The sequence below is a fragment of the Podarcis gaigeae genome (assembly GCF_964106915.1).
Source record: "Podarcis gaigeae genome assembly, chromosome: 3".
In the NCBI taxonomy this organism is placed as follows: domain Eukaryota; kingdom Metazoa; phylum Chordata; class Lepidosauria; order Squamata; family Lacertidae; genus Podarcis; species Podarcis gaigeae.
In genome coordinates this window covers 56641577-56658312 of record NC_139680.1, presented here as the reverse complement: position 1 = coordinate 56658312, position 16736 = coordinate 56641577, and the positions used below count along the sequence as shown (strand labels likewise).

Genomic DNA, 16736 nt, shown 5'->3' with positions numbered 1-16736 from the left:
CCACCAAAATATCACAAGAGGAGGATAGAGATGGGATAACACTTGCTCCTAGACTCATAGTGTTATCCCGTCTCCCTCCTAGTCTTGCCATGTTTTGGTGGGAAGATTCTGGCTTTAATGGTTTGTGAACCAAGGAAAGGTGATCTGAACTGGGTGACTATGACCACAGCTAAATGTCACAGCCAACTTGTGGCTATCTCTGTCCCCAGTAATGTTCAGAAAGGGTTCGTTCCAGCAAGGAATGCCATCACTACACTGTTTCCATACCTGCAGCAGCCAATGACTTTTTTTTTTCATTTCCCACATTTCAGAAATAAGAGGAATAGGATGAGGAAATTTGAAACATGTCGAATTATGCATTCTGGCTCACTTATTTTTTAATCCACCTAGGGCCCCTTTTGCTTAAGGGCAGGTCATAAATATATGAAATAAATATATAAATAAGGATAGAAGAAAATATTGAACCCAAGCTTTTGAAAGCAGCCACACACTAGATGCAGATGTACAGTTCTGGCTCGATACATTGAAATAGTAAGTAGGGAAGAAAGAAAGATAGCTTTAAAAAGTGGAACCAAGTATTAAAGGTTTGGGAAACACTTTTTAAGTCTGTATGTAAATGAGTAAAGAAAAAAATCCTGCTGTTATCTTCACTGACTGACCTCAGACCTACTGTAATGTTATTTTAAAAACACATTTGCACATTATGTTTATTATACACACACAAGCCGGAAAAGAAGGGGTGGGCTATTCAAATAGAAACTCATAAGATACTAATATGAAACTAATAAGATGCAGGCAGCAAGTATTTCCAAGACTGGTTTTGTAGCCTTCTAGTCAATTTAAGAGACTGAGCAGCACCCTCTTGTGGATCCATTGCAAGTCCACATGATGGTTTTAACGTTAAAGAAAGTAAAACATAAAGGATGTAAATGTTTCTAAAAAGTTCACCCTGATTTTGGTAAAATTACTGGATCCAGTGGGTGTAAGAGTCCCTTTCAAGTCACCTCTGTCATGTTTCTCCCACACACAAAGGATGGCTAAGAATGTGGACATCCCAGATTATATACAGTCAAAAATAAGTACAGGATTTCTTAAAACAAGAAATTTTGATCCCCTGTACTCAGTGGAATTTTTGCACATGATGCTAGGATTTAAATCAGGGGTAGGCAACCTAAGACCTGGGTGCCAGATGCGACCCAATCGCCTTCTCAATCTGGCCCATGGACGGTCCGGGAATCAGCGTGTTTTTACATGAGTAGAATGTGTGCTTTTATCTAAAATGCATCTCTGGGTTATTTGTGGGGAATAGGAATTCGTTCATTTTCTTTCTTCAAAATATAATCCAGCCCACCACATGGTCTGAGGGACGATGGACCGACCCATGGCTGAAAAAGGTTGCTGACCCCTGATTTAAATGGTATTTGCTTGCAACAAACCCCTACTGAACTCAGCAAAACTTACCTCTGAGTAAGCACATATATGATGGATGGGGAAGAAAACCTTTTAAGAGGAGATGCATCACTGCATGACTTGTAAATGCCATGAATGTGGACAGAAAACAGAAGAGAGCTATTTTTCAGGTCAACAGAAGAGAGCTATTTTTCAGCTATTTTTAGCCATCATAGTCTTCAAAATTACGGATGCTTGAAAACTAATTTAAAAACATTTGAGAGAAAGCCGGGGGGGGGGGGGGAGAGTCAAAAAAGGTAGCCACCATATGTTGCAATGTATTATTATGCGTGCCAAAAAGAGGGCGAAGAGAACCTGGAAACAACTACTATGGTAACTTAGCAATGCAGAGAATGCTATTTTTTGTACAGAGACAGGCAGCTAAACCCTCCACAGATTATCCACATTATAAAGCCAAAGTTAAGGTTTCTATAGCAACTTTAATTCCAACACACTGCGCACAGTGTACTAATGCACAGCATGAAGGGTAAAACATATATATATATATATATATATATATATATATATATATATATTTGCTTTCGTAGATTTTCACGGGTACAGGAATGCAGGTTTTGGTGTCCTCGGGTGTCTTCCCGTGTAAAAGTTGGGGTGTCTAGGCGACGTTTCGACGAGGTCTCACTCGTCATCTTCAGGCTGGTGCTTTCGGCTTCTTGTTACTGGAACAGAGCGGGATCTCAATGTTTGAGTTCCTATAAATACTGTAGAGGGGGTGTGGTGTCTAGCCTCCAATGTTCTGGGCAGAGAGGAAGTTCCCAGGCTAGTGTGCCTTTTCTTCTTTTGTTCCTTAATTACTTGAGAGATACCTTGAGTGATTTCTTGAGTGATATCCTGAGTACCACTTAGGTGGGTCATTAGGTGTGGATTAGTTGCTAAAGTCTTTGTGTCTTGACCTCTTGAACTTTGTGAAGAGTTTTCCTGAGAAGATGGCTGTATTGCACTTAGTTGTGCTTTGGCTTGGCTTCGTGTATAGGGGCGAGCTGTGGTTTTGTGGCTTGTGTCAGCCAGATCTGTGTAGGGATTGCAGGGGGGTGCAGCATCCGGAGGTGCCACCATGGATTGGCTACTGGATGGTGTCAGTAATTCATCTGTGGAGAGGGTCTGGGTTTGGGTCTGGTGTGGTTGATTGGTGTTGGCGTTCTGTGTGCCTCTGGATCTGGTGTCAGTTTTTGTGGAGAGGGCTAATTTCCAGATGTCTGGCAAGCGGGATGTGTCGTCACGCTTGTTCATGTTGTGAGGGTGTTTCTCTATCTCGATGGCTTCCATGATTATTCTCTTGTGGTGATGTTCCGTGTTAAAGAGCAATTTGGAATCTGCAAAATTAATTTCGTGTCCTGTTTCTTTCATGTGTTGGAAAAGAGAGGAAGAAGAAAAAACTTCCTCTCTTTTCCAACACATGAAAGAAACAGGACACGAAATTAATTTTGCAGATTCCAAATTGCTCTTTAACACGGAACATCACCACAAGAGAATAATCATGGAAGCCATCGAGATAGAGAAACACCCTCACAACATGAACAAGCGTGACGACACATCCCGCTTGCCAGACATCTGGAAATTAGCCCTCTCCACAAAAACTGACACCAGATCCAGAGGCACACAGAACGCCAACACCAATCAACCACACCAGACCCAAACCCAGACCCTCTCCACAGATGAATTACTGACACCATCCAGTAGCCAATCCATGGTGGCACCTCCGGATGCTGCACCCCCCTGCAATCCCTACACAGATCTGGCTGACACAAGCCACAAAACCACAGCTCGCCCCTATACACGAAGCCAAGCCAAAGCACAACTAAGTGCAATACAGCCATCTTCTCAGGAAAACTCTTCACAAAGTTCAAGAGGTCAAGACACAAAGACTTTAGCAACTAATCCACACCTAATGACCCACCTAAGTGGTACTCAGGATATCACTCAAGAAATCACTCAAGGTATCTCTCAAGTAATTAAGGAACAAAAGAAGAAAAGGCACACTAGCCTGGGAACTTCCTCTCTGCCCAGAACATTGGAGGCTAGACACCACACCCCCTCTACAGTATTTATAGGAACTCAAACATTGAGATCCCGCTCTGTTCCAGTAACAAGAAGCCGAAAGCACCAGCCTGAAGATGACGAGTGAGACCTCGTCGAAACGTCGCCTAGACACCCCAACTTTTACACGGGAAGACACCCGAGGACACCAAAACCTCCATATATATATATATATATATATATATATAATTTGCTTTCGTAGATTTTCACGGGTACAGGAATGCAGGTTTTGGTGTCCACTTTTACACGGGAAGACACCCGAGGACACCAAAACCTGCATATATATATATATATACACGCACAACTTAAGAAAATTCAAGATATCTACATCAACATTCAGTTTTCATTTTCTGAGTTCATGCAGAATCACTGTACTAATCGGAGGCTGCCGGCAATTATTTTCCTTCTGTTCCATGAGTGGACCCTCAATATTGTTTAATATGCATTGGTTACTTCTGGTAATCACCTAACCATCATGATATATTCACAATCAAAGTGATTCCACAATGATAAAAGGGTAGAATTTTTCACTCTTCTAATACATATTACAGTATATGTAAATTTCAGATTCTAATCCCCTTAGAGGATTTTTTAGTACAGAAGTAACAGTTATTCTATCTAAAACAATTAATCATTTATTAGAGAAAGCATGATTTTATGCATGCTGCATATGCTCCCACATCTAGGATTTTGTTCCTTATATTAGTTGGAAACACAGGAATTAACTTTTTTCAGACCACAAGCAATCCCCTTCCCTCTTTCTCTTTCAGGCACAAGGAAGCTTAACAAGCTTCTGTTTTCACACGAAATCAGGATGGTGAGCCTGCTGCTGGATTACAGTTCCCTTCAGCCAGTGGCGTAGCGTGGGTTGTCAGCAAGGCAAGTAATTTGCACCCCCTAACCCGTGGATTTGCGCCCCCTAACCCTAACCCCCAGATGTTGCGCCCGGTGCAGCCGGGCCCCCCTGCACCCCCCACGCTACGCCACTGCCTTCAGCCCCATCTAGCATGGCCAATGGTCAGGGATGATGGGAATTGTAGTCCAGCAATATCCGGAAGGCCATAGGTTCCCTATCCCTGCCAATCTCACCAGGATATCAAACCATAGTTTGTTCCAGGTTTTAACTAAGCAATTATAACACACCATGGTTCACCAAGTTTGCCCATAACAGGGACCTTTACTTTGTTGCAAAGTGAAAGGTGACATGTTCACTCTCCTCTTTATGTGCATGATGGAAGAGAGAAGGGAGAAGCAGAGCCCCTTAATCAATGCAACTCGTTTCCAAACATCTAAGCCATGCTTAAGTTTACTGTCCAAGTTAGGTCCCTGTGCACTCCTTTCAGTCCATTGAGCCTATGGACCCCATAAATTATTCTGTTATCAGTCCAAAAGACACATTTTTCATGAGCAAAAGGAATACACAGGTAAACTTCCAAAGCAAAATCCAGGGGGCATTTCAACTTATGAGGATTTGTATGCAATTCCATGATTCAAGTAAATATTATAAATCAAACTGGCAAAGGATCAGTTAATTAAGGAGATTCAACATAAACCAGAAGAGCAGCACTCATTTCTTATTACATAATCGTAAGTGAGGAACTTAAGTTTATAACACATGTAGGAAGAGACTCCCCACGCACTGCCACATTTATTAAAATCTATCAGCTGTCTGGTAGTCACAAATGCCCTCAGCCTGCAGCACCTACTATCTTTCTAGCACATGGGAATTCCATAAATCTGGAATTGTTCGTGTAGAATAAAGAGAAGGCCTTGAAAAAAACTTGCCCCTTTGCCACCTGTTATAACAAATGGATATCACAAAATTCTTTGAGTTCCTTGTAGCAACAGCACCTTGCAGGCCACGAGTCTCTATCTTCAGCATGTAAACAAGGCCTTGGTTACCTTCCAGATTAATCAAAGTACAATTGAATTCCACAACAGATAGCATTGTAGACTAACCTTGTTTCCTATAGCAGGAACAACTTTATTGACCAGTTAAATGAACTCCATTTGACTCATCACCAGTCTTTCTTCATTGAACTCACCAGCAAGCATATAGTCACTGGCCACCAAGCAGTGTCAGAGTGATGTATTCATTGCCTAGACACATCCCCAAAATTTCCCCCCAGAAACAGACAAAACTCACATATCGCATACACCAAGCTATTTAATAGTTGGAAAGGAAGGGGCGTTTTTCTTGTTATGCTTTTAAAACCTCAGCTTTTGAAAATAGTAAGAAAAAAATATTTCCAATGTGCTTTTGCCCCTAGCCCATGGGATTTCAAAGAGAAGCTTACAGGATGTGACTCTAGTAAGTTAATGTTTTAGTTCTCAAGAAGCTGTAATGATCACACTCACTTTAATCATCTGCACTTCTGAAATCAGCAGCCAAGGAGAGTAATGGAAAAGGGGGCCCGATTGGCATTTGTACAGTAGCTAGTACTTTAGCTTCCAGGCACTCAAGCCATTAGCATGATTCATTTCAACTACAGAAAGCACTTTAAAAACTGCCCACAGTAATGAAGCATCAAGCAAGCAGTTGCGAACAATAGATGCCAGCATTTCCAACTTAAATCACGTTGGCTTTAAGCCAGAGATAGCCGTACCCAATGAAGTGTTATGCGTGACTAGTAATGTGTGAGTAACAGCAACATGCAAGTGGTCTCAGTCTGCAGGCTATATGCATTCCTATCTGCACTACATCCTATCAGAAGGCATGCCATCTATGCATGGAACTGGTTCGCACGTTACAACAGACGGTGGTTTTTAAGTCTTACTGTGGAAAGACCCACACCATACATTTAAAGCACATGAGCCACCTCGCCCCCCCCCCAAAAAAAAATCATGGTAACTGTAGCTTTCCCCTCACATTACAATTCTCAATACTCTTAACAAACTACAGTTCCCTGCACTCTTTATGAGAAGGCATGAACTTTATAGGTGCAAAATGCTAATAATGAAAGCTCCTGTCTCTGAAACCAGGAGCAACAAACCACAAGCCTGGGCTTAGTGCTGTTGCACCCCTTCCTGGATGAGTTGGCCACATTCAATTACTAGATCACAGTCTTCTTGAAGCTACTTTTTTAAAAAAAAGCATCATAAATGTCAGCTGGTGGCTAGATGGACCTCTGGAGCCCCTAAGTTCTAGCAACACTTGTTTCAAGGTCATCGTCAGTTGCAAATGCACATTCTGGCCTCCAAAGAACTAAGTGGTATACGGCCAGGATATCTAAAATATGGTTTTCTCCCATATGCTTCTCCAGCTGCATTCAGCATCTGCAACCCAACACCTTCAGAGATAAGGTTGGTTAGTACACAGTAGCATCCAGTCACTTCTGTGTTTGTTAGGGCAACTTTACCAGCACATGCAGGGAATACACAGGGCCTATTTTGGCATTAATTGGGTCCCAAGAGGGAGAATGCTGTTTTGTTCAGCTTATTCCGTCCATGAAGGCAATTATTGTAAAGGACAGACACAACTTGATCTTGCTGTTCCTTGCACCACACATTGCTGTTGCAATGCAGCTTGTTTGGCAGAAATCCATCTTGGCCCAGTTTTCCATCAGGATAAGCCAGAAACAAGCAAGTACAAACCAAGGACTTGGTGACAGTGTACGCCTCACGCTCACCACGTAGGGACCATTTGAAAGCACCACCATAGCTCTACACAGCAGCAGCGTCTAGAGCAGCTTATTCTCATGAATGCTGGCATTGCATAGCACAGGCATCCCCAAACTCAGCCCTCCAGCTGTTTTGGGACTAAAATTCCCATCATCCCTGACCACTGGTCCTGTTAGCTAGGGATGTTGGGAGTTGTAGTCCCAAAACAGCTGGAGGGCCGAGTTTGGGGATGCCTGGCATAGCATCTCTACACTACTTCCACATATCATCAAAGGACATTGCACAAGCATGGAGGCAGACTCTCGTATGATGACAGCATGGAGGCTCATGCAATGACCCTCTTATGATGGCCATGTGGGAAGTCAGTCCTTCATTACAATCTCAACATGGGCCCTGGGAATGGCAGTTTACTCCTCACAGAGCTGCAATCCCCAGCACCCTTAACAAACTACGCTTCCCAGGGTGAGGTGGGAATGAATGCACTTCAAATGTATGAGGTGAATTCATTTCAAGAAAAACAAACCAGGATATTAGTTTGCCCACCATACTACCATTTTTGACGATTGCAACACAAACATAAAATACAACAGATGATGTGTGGGACAGAAGCAGAATGTCAGTGACTACAAAAATTAAATGGCACTGCTTTAAAAACATAAAAACATTGTTGTCTAATGAGTCAAGGATGGGCAGATCTGAGGTGGCTTTTGGTACAGATAAACCTATCGCTGCTTGCTTCAATTGTTACCACAAAAGCTAAAACTGTATTGGGGGTAAAACAATAGACATATTGGAGTTAATATATAATTATGTAGCCACCAATAGCTTTATCATTCATACATATGTCTAGTCCCTTTAAAGCTGTCCAAGTTGGTAACCATCACATCTTGTGGTAGAAAATCCAAATGTTAACTGACTTCAAGAGGCATTAAACTAAGTACATAGTAGGAATGGATCCTCTCAACCCCAGCTAGAACAACCAATGGAAGTTGTAATCAAAGAATGTCTGGAAGGCCAGAGATTAGCCACCCCAGCAGATTAACCTTATGCTGAACATATGTCTTAGCTCTAAGTCAGGTGTAAGGGGCCATGGGTTTGAACAGGATATTCTCTTTATTTTTATATACAAGCTATTATTCTTTTTGCTCAGCATATCTAGAAAGTTCCTTGAGCACACAGAAGCCATTACTGTACTTTGTATCTAGACAGCCCTATTTGGCTGCCAAACAGATAAGAATGGGACAAAATTCAACATAAGAAGAAAAAAATGGTATCGCTAATGGCAATGCATTCAATCACTGCCTTAAACCACACTGCATTGTCCCTTTTTTAAAAAAAAAAAAGGTTTAATTAGCTTTCAATTTTTTGTTAAGTACCTTCTAGGTTTAGCACTTCTACTACATAAAGCATTCAAGCAGCTTTTAGAATAAGAATATATGGCATGATCAAAGCTGCCGCCGAAGAATGTGAAAGCAGCCCTGTTGGATCAATTCACAGAGTCTAGCATTCTTTTCCCAACAGTGGTGTTGGCCAGCCAGAGGCCTATGAGACACTCACAAGGCAGTAAGCGTTATTGCTCCCCAGTAACTGGTACCGATACTGCCTATGAACCTGGAAATCCCCTATTGCCACCATGACTAAGAGCCACTGACAGACCCACCCTCTACAAATGTGTCCAAGGTCTTTTAAAGCCATCCAAGAACTGCTTCCTTTTGTCTGCCCTGAAATTTCTGCCAATCAGTTTTATCGGTTGAATCTGAGTTCTACTATTGCCTGAGAGAGAACCTTCTCAATGCCCCTTCCCCACACACTACACAAGTTTAAAATAACTATTAGGTTCTTCCCCCAGTCACATTTTTCTCAACTAAAAAAACCCAGCCACTGCAACCTTACCTCATAGTCAAAGTGCCCCTGATTCATCCTGGGTACCCTTTTCTGTTCCTGTTTTTGAAATGGGCAAACCAAAACTAAACACAGCATTTCAAGTGTAGCCAGACCAGAGATTTAAGGGGAGTGCCATACTGACTGGTAGTTTTTCTATTTGATCCCTTTCCTAATCACCCTCACAAACCTGCCACACACTAGGTCAATGATTTCAATGAGCTATCCTCCACAATCCCAAGCTCTCTTTCCTGACACGTCACCATCGGTTTCAGACCTTTCAATGTACATGTGAGGTTAGGTTTATGCAGCACAAACATGCATTACATTATTCTTATTTACACTGCACTCTATACGCCCATTGAGTTAGTTTGCCATTCTCCTTCTGAAACTGCACAATCTGCTTGGTTTTCACTACCCACACTAATTTGATGTCATGTACAAACCTGGCCACCACACTGCTCACCCTAACCATAAATGAACAAGTTTAAAATCACAGATCTTTTGAGATTAGATCTTTTTCCACCCTCCTTCTTACTTTTCTTCTTCCTACTCTGTCTTTCCTAGTCCTTTTATTATTGTTATTTATTAATTTTTTGGGTCAATTTATCTTGCCCTAGGCAACTCAATAAGACTTAAAAGCAAACAAGCAAACCCCACAGGGTGGTACCCTGGTTTACGAACTTAATCCATTCCGGAAGTCCGTTCTTAAACCAAGGCGTGCTTTCCCATAGCAGCGGGGGGCTCAATTTACAAATGGAACACACTCAACAGGAAGTGAAACATGTTCTGCTTCCAAGGCAAAGTTCACAAACCAAAACAGCTACTTCCGGGTTTGCAGCGTTCTTAATCCAAGTTGTTGATAAACTAAGCTGTTCTTAAACCAAGGTACCACTGTATAGAGACATTAAAATCAGTGAGGGAAATACATTTAAAACATAATATAGTTATTTATTAATCCCTATATCATGTATTGACCAGACTGCAGACCAGGGTGTGAAATCAAAGTTTCAATTGAGTTTGCAAAACATGTTTAAGCAACCCATATGCACCAAGCAAACCACAGTGAGGGTTATTCTCTGGCCTCTTTAGCCTGTCTGCTGGAAGGTGTTTAATTTGTCTCTCTCCCACCACTTTATAAAGCGCCCACTGGTGTTTATATGCCACCCAGCCAATTAAAATGTTGTTTCACTATATTTTGGACCATAACTGGGATCATCAAGACAAACTATGGTTAAAACTAACTGGGATTGCTTTTACTTACTTATTTATAAAAGTAATTCCATACTGCCATTTTCATAAAATAGCAGGGTGGTGTACAACATTAAAACATAAAGCACCCTGAAAAACAATACAGATAAGCATTAAAATGACATACTAATAAAAAAAAATTAATCTGCTACAGAGGCCTGTTGGCATAAAAAGGTCTTCAAGAGATGCTTCAAAATCAAAAGTGAGGATGCAATCCTGTACAAGTCTATTTAGAAATAAGTGATGGCATTCAATGGGTCTTACTCCCAGGTAAGTGGGTATAGAATTTACCATGTCAAACACATACTTAATTCTTTGCTGAAACTTTACGGAGGTCTTCCACATTCAAAGCTTTGGGTAAAGTTTCCATTTAGACTTCTATGCTCACATTTGTGTGCTTCCTTAAATGACTTTTGACAGTTCAGTTTGTAACCTGACCTGGTGTCATCCTTTCTACAAACATTGATTTAGAAAGCTGCAAATATTTGTTCATGCATTACACTAGGAAGACCCTCTTCAAAAACGGCTGTTAAGGGTTGTTCAAGCATATACACACACTATTTCAAGCACTGTTTCAGAATCAATTAGCTATCAGATATTTACCATTTTAAATTAAAATTTGTTGTTCATTACAAAAGCTAGTGTAACAAAGACACAGTAAATGCAGTACAAAAATAACACCCACAACATACATATGTAATTGTGTATGTTTACTCAAAATGTAATGGTTGTCAAAATCAAATGAAGTCCAATTTAAATAACAAAATGCTATGCCAAAGGGTACCAGAGAATCTATTTTCTTTTTTAATTCTAGTAGGCCATCATTACAAACTCTGTAACTGGATATCAAACTTTACTGTCATAACATATTATTACAACTAATGAAAGCAAATGTATGTTTTATTTTACCTTTCTTGGAAAAAAAACTTAAGTACTCTTTACTAGATCAGAACTAAACTGTATGTCAATTAACTTCCACTGTGTTCCTTTTCCCTTGCTTATCTATTAACATATATCATGATAAAGGTTATGTAACAACTCATACCATCCTGTTTTCAAATTCAGGTAACAAGAAGGTATTATCCTAGCCTAAACATTACATGTGTTATCAACAAAGCAGTTCTTATGCACCTTTACCACAGAGTAAGTCCTGACTACCAAGCAAGCAAACATACAAACACAGCTGCATAGATCAACCTGCAAACAGGGTTTATCAGTTCTGAAATAGCTGGGATAAAGAAAGAAGTAATCAAAATTTTAAACTAGTATTAGGCATTTCTTATTCTCAATTCCTCTATTTTCTTCTTCCACTTAAATAAATGCAAAATAAATGCTACCAGCAGGGGCGTAGCTAGATGCTCCAGCACCCAGAGTGGCAGGGGTGGGACAAACTGCCCACAGGGGTGGTGCGGCGATCCGCCCACAAGGGCACCACATGGGGGCCACAACAATCTGCCCGGGGGGGGCAGGGCGGTGAGCTGCCCACGGAGTCCGCCTGGCAGACCCAAAACCCACGCTGCCATTTCAGGCAGCGTGGGGCCCCAAGCTACCATGTCACTCCCAGGAGAGACGCATGGCTCAGGTGCGCTGCAGGCCAGGCCCCATGGTAAGTGCCCCCCCCCGCGGTGTTCCATTTTGTCACCCCCTCAGGGATGACACTCGGAGTGAACTGCACCCCCCCTTCCTATGCCCCTTGCTACCAGTAAAGTTAGAAGAATATTTTTAAAATTCCTTCCTTTCTTGTACTGAAGTGTGTCTACTCATAGATTTTAAGTGTCTACCCCTGAGGTAGCAACCTGTCATATCTGTTTTGTGTAAAGTGCCATGGGCATAGTTGGTGTTATTTAAATGAACAAAGCGAAACAAAACTTTTTTTATTTACATGCTTAATATCTCAACACAACACATCTCAAAGCTGCACCTTGTTTTTGTCCAGTATGTCCAAGGCCTATGATGCACTGTATGCTAATATCCCCTCCCATTTTTTAATATAATAAATCTTTGGAAGTCAGGAAATCGTAAACAACCTGATTATGAGAACTCCAAAAATAGTCCATTTCCTTCTTTCAAAGTATTTTTTATCTGTAAGTGGCTAGCTAAGAGAATTGTTTCCCCTTGCAAATTACAGGTGATTTGAAGTTCTGCTGAACAAGCTTAAATATTAGCTATACACCTCTCTCTGTACCTTCAGGCATGAACGCATCACTGCAGTAGATTCTTACCCACATTGCTGAGCATATTTTTTAAAGGCCATTTTCATAAACAATTCGTCCAAGTGTATGTGAACCAGGGTCACAAACATCACTCCTAGACCTCCACCTCAGTTCACCAAGAGAGAGACATTCTGGCTGGCTATGTAGCTAAAGAAACATACTCTTCCATGTGAGAAACCGCAATAAAGTCGGGAGGGAAGGCAACTGCATGATATATTTAAGATCACCGACTTGCAACAACAACAACAGCAACGTGGGTGGGCGCCTGCAACAAACCTTTTCAATTTCGCACGTTGCTGTTTGAGGCAGGCACTATTTGGAAAGCAAGGGAATCCATCATCCTAACCCTTTCAACCCCCCCGCGGAGACAGGATTCGTCGCTTGACAAGCGATTTCGGGAGGGGAAAAGCGAGGAAGTGAGCGCCGGAGCCACACCCACCTCCTGGACCTGCATCTCCGAGCCGGGCAGCCCTGAAGCTCCCTTTTTGGCAAGCGCCTGCCGGGCAAGGCGGAGAAAAACAAGCTTTTGCAGCGGGAGGCAGCCAAGCGCAGGCGTTTCCTCCCCCCCCCCCCGCCTCATCCGCCCGCCTCCTCAAATGCTGATCAGAGAGCTGGTGGGAGGTTCAAAAACACACACACACAAACATTTTTTTTTCTTGCAAAGAGGGAGCCTGTTTCTCTCCTCCCCCACCTCCCCATCAACATCCCCATCCCCTTGATGCGCACCAGCATTTGATGTTTTCCAAAAGGCGCACAGCTGGGCGCTGCGGCGGCAGAGGTTGTCGCTTCTCCGATGTCCCCCTCCGGAAGGTGTGCGGCAGTCTCCTCGGGCCCCCTAGGCAGGTTCTCCCTCGAGGATGCCCAGCTGAGATCCCCTCATTCTTCTACCTAGGAAGGGGCGCGTAGTAGACCAAAAGCATCAGGAGACTGGCTGGCTGGCTGGCGGAGGGAAGGAGCTTCAGCAGCTGCTGCTGCAGCGACAGCCGCCGAAAGAAGAAAGCCGCGCTTGCCAAGATCCACCCTCACGCGCCGCTGCGGCTCAGCCGGCCGTCCGGGGCGCGCAGCTGCCTGAGGCCGCCCGCCGGCCTTGCAAGGGCTGCAGCAGCAGTCGCCGCAACGGCGGTAGCGGCAACAGCAGCATGGTTCCCCCGGCAGAAACAGGCACAAGCCGCCGCCCCTCTGTGCCCTGCGCGCACCCGCACGGCGACGCACCCCCCTCCCTCCCTCGCTCGCTCGCTCGCTCCTCTCCCCACCGCCAGCTGAGCCCGGCAAATCTCCTCAGAGCCCGCCTCGCCAGAGCGGCTCCCTCGGCCTCTCCCTTCCTTCCTCGCAGCCGGGCCCCGGCTCCGCCCACGTCGGAGCGGGGCGACCCCGCGGGGAAATGCGTAGAATCCCACAAGAAGCGGGGAAAGGGGAGGCAGAGGGTGCAGTCATTTCCTCGTGACGTGCTCCACTCTCCCTTCTCACCCAGAATCAGTTCCTCCTCCTCCCCAATACCGTATCTGGCAAAAACACGTCCATTGCTAATGATATTTATTAATCTGTCATTCTCTGGACGGTGCCATGTACACACAAGTCTGTGAGCATGCGTGGAGCGTCCACCTCTTATTAAAGCGGGTTTGGGGTCGTTTTCCCTCCAGTGCTTCTCCAAGCAAAAAGTTCTACTCAAATCATGACCTGTCCCACCGGGGAGCTCTTGGCCAGTGGCCCCCCAACATGGCCTTGTTTGAAATGTGTGTGCCTTTTGCTTCCTGAGGGCAGGCTGGGGGAAAATGCCTTCTCCCAGAGGCAAGGTGTGTAATACCCACATTATGTTGGCATTTGAGATACAATTTGCCACAAATGCCTCTCCTTGTGAGTAAAAATACCACAATAATCAAGTAGTTTAACACCTAAAAGCAGCCACTTTTAGACAGCTTCCTCTGTCAAATGGTAGAGCCAGCTCATATGCTGCCATTTACCTGCCTTCAACAACTTGTGTTTTTGAGCACCAGGAGCAAGGAAGCAGTTCCCCACCCACCCAGAAAATGCTCATGACTATTGTCCATGCTGGCTGGGCTTGATGGCTGTTGGGCAACATCTGGAGGACCTTGGTTTCCCCATCCTTAGTTTAAACAAATAAGAGAGGAAGAGGGCTAACCTTCTGACTCTTTGCTTCAAGGGCCAGGCCTAAACCCACCAAAGTGTCATATCCCAAAACTAAGAAGCTCTTTGCCCCTCCTTGCAAATATTCCATAATATGCTTGTGCTTGCTCAGTTGTGAATAAGAAGGGTATTATCTGCATTTTTCCTGACAGACTCCATACGTTTCGTTCCAGTGCAAGAGTTCAGTGTGTAGCTTTTTGCATAACTGCATCATTAGCTTGCACTTCTACCTGTTCAGCTATTGAAGGCACAAGAGCTTCAAGCAGAAAAAAATGTAAGGGAAATCATTTAAAAGCATTTTTTTGAGAACTGAGATATTGCCCTGAAAAGTGGATTTTCCCATCATGGGTTGTGACTTCTCATTTTCTTCTTGACAATGCACTTTGGGTTCTGTTGCAACTGCAACACACAGCTCCCCCTGCTTCACAACTCAGCCAAGATGATGGTTAGTGTTTCAGTAGTCAGAAGGGGCATGGTGTTGGCCTGTTTATGAGAGATTTTGAAAAGGCAGGCAGGGAAAACAGGAAGATTTCCCAGAACATGCCTCCTATCTGCCCTCAGCATCTCAGCCATTTATTACACTCCTCATGTTAGATCATATCTCAAAAAAAGGACAAACTACAAAGCAGGCACTGGTGGAAGAACAAGGTGATCAGATGCAAACAGTGTCCCTGTACCTTTAACAGTAGAGAACATTTTAAATTTGGGCAGGTGCAGTTTGTCATTCATGGGTAAAAAGGCTGCGCCTGCTGATATTGTGCCTTCTGCATACCTGTGATAAGTCCAGAAGTTTTGTGCACCTCAACGCTGGGCCTCCTTATGAAAACATTGTTAGTACTTTACAAGCCTTAGTTGTGTTGTATGTCAGAGATCCATATTTCTCAGTTGGATGTCAGCTTTTCCTATTCCTCCTTTGCTCACATTGCCTTACTACATATATCCAGCAGCCAGAAGAAACTTTATCTGCTCAATTTTTATTTTCCAGGTTGCCCTTAAAGGCACGAGAACAAGCAATATTAACAATATGGCAAACCAAATCCAGAGGGGTAAGGCCTCAAGTTGTTTTTAAGAAAACCGAGGGAGACACACATATCTGCATTTGCTTTAGAATTCAGTGGGAGTAAACATGCATATGGGATTAGGCCGTGATTTTGCTGCATTTTTCTTCCAGTTTGGGGCACCTAAAAGAAGCCTACCTTAACATTGTGGCTGTCAAAGTGTATGAAACTGTTCAGTAGCATCAATAACCCAAAGAGCTACAATTTGGCTTTGGATCATTTTTGCTTCTTTATGAACCCATATATACCCTGCTGACTTGTTACAGAGCTACTGCAATTCTAATCATGTCTACTCTGATATATATTCAAGGGGGCCTACTCCCAGGTAAGTGGATGATACCTTGGACTAACAACCCGATCTTAACTGTGTCTATCAAAAGTAAGTTCTACTGAGTCCAGTCGGGCTTATTCCTAGTTAAGTGAGGTTAGGATTGCATTTTATATAGTTTTGCAAATTTGCACTGTAACTTTAATGAAGGAATTCTGTGGTTAGGGGTAAAGCAGTGAGCTGGGCACACTAGTGCAAAGGATGTTCTTTCAGAACTAGAAATGCTAGTAGAGGTGATGCTTGCATGTTTACATTTAATTAATTCATAGTTTAGTTTTTGTTTGCCATAAATGCCATAAATCAATTCTAATCTAAAATGTACTTTGCTATGTTATTGCTTTGATACTATAAACCAATAACTGATGTAAGTAAAAGCAATCATGTATTTACATTTAATTTCACTTCCTGAAGTATTTATGTCACAGCTTTTATAGTGATCCTTCTATTATTTTGATATAATCATTTGTCTGATTCACAAATAGGTCAGCATGGCTGTTATTAACAGTCCCATTACCTCTCCATTATATAGGATACTCACATCATCACAATAATTCAGTAAATAAATTGGAAAACTGAATTTGTACAACTTCATAAATGAGATAGGAGTGGACATGTTACAGTAGCTGCACTTGGATAAATGTGAAATAAGTTCCAATAAGAGATTTCACTGATATGAAAGAGCCACTCTTGTTTGGTATAAATTGCAATTACCATGCTCATTATTTCTATGGA

The 16736-nt window shown here is 42.9% G+C and overlaps 1 protein-coding gene across 2 annotated transcripts in view; it reads right to left on the bottom strand.

The window, feature by feature from the left end:
• NCOA7 (nuclear receptor coactivator 7) overlaps positions 1 to 13993 on the bottom strand; it is a 70347-nt gene extending 56354 nt beyond the window's left edge. For both annotated transcript variants that reach the window (XM_083731111.1, XM_083731112.1), the window contains exon 1: positions 13200 to 13993. The gene's annotated coding sequence lies outside the window, so the exon portion shown is untranslated. The remainder of the gene's footprint in view (positions 1 to 13199) is intronic.
• Between the last annotated feature and the right edge of the window lie 2743 nt (positions 13994 to 16736).